Source organism: Psammomys obesus, unplaced genomic scaffold (assembly GCF_907164565.1).
Source record: "Psammomys obesus unplaced genomic scaffold, mPsaObe1.curated_primary_1811, whole genome shotgun sequence".
In the NCBI taxonomy this organism is placed as follows: Eukaryota; Metazoa; Chordata; class Mammalia; order Rodentia; family Muridae; genus Psammomys; species Psammomys obesus.
This window is the reverse complement of record NW_026587882.1, coordinates 1-2,731: the sequence shown is the minus strand read 5'-3', so window position 1 is coordinate 2,731 and position 2,731 is coordinate 1. Positions and strand designations below refer to the sequence as shown.

Below are 2,731 nucleotides of genomic sequence, written 5' to 3'. Positions count from 1 at the left end.
CATGGCCTTCTCAGAAGTACCCTGCTTCTCTTTCTTAGTCTCCCCTGAGTCTCTGTAGATGTAAAGTTCAGGCATAACCTCCCATGAGTGCTCACAGAAGATAGTGCCATGAATGCACAGTACTTCCCGAGTCAGCATCCATCACATCTGGCTCAATGAGTGAGCTCCCTTTTTGTTTCATGGATGGCAAAGTCCACACAGTGCAGAATAGAATCTGTGTGCACAGAGCAATGGTGGGCAGGTTGACCTAAGCAGCCTCTGTGATGGGTTGGTGTTCGGATCTGGGATCAGTCACCACTAGAAGCCATGGCTCCCTGAAAGCTGCTTGGATCTGGTTAATGAAGGTCACAGGTGTGAAGAGGCCAGCAATTGGAGTTGCTCCAGTGGCAGTGGCAAACTTCACCACAGCTTGCTGACCAGTGTTCCTGGAAGATATGATGCTGACATCAGGAGAGTTCTCAATAGTAACAATAGCCCTAGCTGCAAACAACAGCTTCTTCCAGGACTTCTGGTTTCTGATGTAGATACTATCACTCTTCCTGTTGTAGATGTATTGCTTCATCTGAAATTCAAGGTTGGTGACATCTAAGTGGGTTTCTGGGGCAAGGAATTTGAGGACATCTTCCTCCTTCATCTGCAGGACATCAAGGACTCAGGACATTGTGTAAGTTTCCCCTTAAAATACAGCAGGAATCAAGAACAATGCCATATGGACCTGCCCCTGGGCAGTGCAGAAAAGAGTGCATGTGTGTGTGTGTGTGTGTGTGTGTGTGTGTGTGTGTGTGTGTCTGTGTGTTTAATTTCTGAAATCTTACTATTAATTTTACAGGACAAAAGGATCTTTGAGATAAGTGTAAATCAAATCATTTCTCTCCTGTTTTCAAACCCCCTGTCTTAATTACTTTTCTATCACTATGCCAAGATATCATGACCAAGGCTGGGTATAGAAGAAACAGTTGGTTGGGTACCTATAATTTCAGAGGGTTAGTCTATGACCATCATGGCAGGGACCATAGTGGCTGACAGGAATGACAGGCAGAGCACCAGAGAGAACAGTGGCTGAGAGCTTACAGATGATTTAAGCACATACTTGGAACATAAAAGCTGCTCCACAAAGGAACCTGTCCTGGTTACATTTTAATGCCAATCTGAGACAACATAGACTCTCCAGGGAAAAGAGAACCTCCGAATTACCGGTTAGAGTTTGACCCATGACCAGGTCTATGAAAAATTGTCTTGACTAATGATTGATGTGGGAAAGCCTAGTCCATTGTGGGTGGCACCATCTCTACTCAGGTAGACCAGGGATGTTTGACAAAGCTAGATAAACTAGTAAATAAAATCCCTCCATAGTAGCTCTTCTAGGTTCCTGTTTTAAGGCCCTGCCTCAATGATGGGCTGTGACCTGTTAGTGCAAGCTGAAATAAACCCGTTCGTTCCTTAAGTTGCTTTTGGTCAGAGTGTTTTATTACAGCAACAAAATAAAACTAAGAGAAAGCCATTTGGAAAAGTCAACCCTATAATTCATGACAATAACTGACCTAATTTTGCCAAGTAAAAATGTCAGGTTATTAGAGCCAAGTTATTAGAATTTCCTCATTCTAAATTAAGTTTTCTTTTACTTATTTGTTTTTTTTCTTGTTTTTGGTTTTCTTATGGCTAGAGCTGGAGCATGGCCAGTACAGTGTTGTCCTGGCATGAACAAAGCTCTGGGTTCAGCACACAGCAGGCAATACATGGAGTATGGGTTATTTCATAGCTGTAATCCCAACATATGGGAAGTAGAAGCAGGAAGGTTAGGAGTTCATGGCTTGCCACTATCTTTGTCTTTAAAAATCAAAACATAGCAGAGCATGGTGGTGTTATGGTTTTAATGGCTGAACTCAGAAGATAGAGGCAGGTGGAGCTCTGTGAATTCAAGGTCAGGCTGGTCTACAAAGCAAGCTCCAGGCCAACCAGAACTACATTATGAGACACTGTCTGGACTTTTTGGTTTGGATGGCGGATACATGCATAAAATAGATTTCATACTAAAAGTGTAAAATGTAATGAGAACATTCACAGCTTTTACTTTAAAAAAAAGATTTATGTATTTATTTTTATGTTCACAATGTTCTGCCTGCATGTATATCTGCACGCCAGAAGAGGGCACCATATCTCATTATAGATGGTTGTAAGCCACCATATGGTTGCCTGGAATTGAACTTAGAGCCTCTGGAAGAGAAACCAGTGTTCTGAACCTCTGAGCCATCTCTTCAGCCCCCAGAGCTTCTACTTTTTTGTTTAGTTTTTTTTTTTTATTCTTTATTAATTACACTTTATTCACTTTGTATCCCCCTGTGGTTCCCTCTGTCCTCCTGTTCCAGTCCCTCCTCTTCTCCACCCTCTGCATGCATGTCCCTCCCCAAGTCCACTGATAAGGGAGGTCTTTTCCTTCCTTCTGATCCTAGTCAATTAGGTCTCATAAGGAGTGGATGCATTGTCTTCTTCTGTGGTCTGGTAATGCTGCTTCCCCCTCAGGGGGAGGTAATTAAAGAGCAGGCCAATCAGTTCTTGTCACAGACAGTCCCTGTTCTATTACAATGGAACCCACTTGGATACTGAACTGCCATGGGCTACATTTGTGCAGGGGTCTTAGGTTATCTCCATGCATGGTCCTTGGTTGGAATATGAGTCTCTGGAACGACACCTATGCTCAGATATTTTGGTTCTGTTGCTCTACTTATGGAGT

The 2,731-nt window shown here is 42.9% G+C and overlaps 1 pseudogene; it reads right to left on the bottom strand.

Annotated features, from left to right (window-relative positions):
• Positions 1 to 6: 6 nt before the first annotated feature.
• On the bottom strand, positions 7 to 661 carry LOC129674199 (40S ribosomal protein SA-like; annotated as a pseudogene).
• Between the last annotated feature and the right edge of the window lie 2,070 nt (positions 662 to 2,731).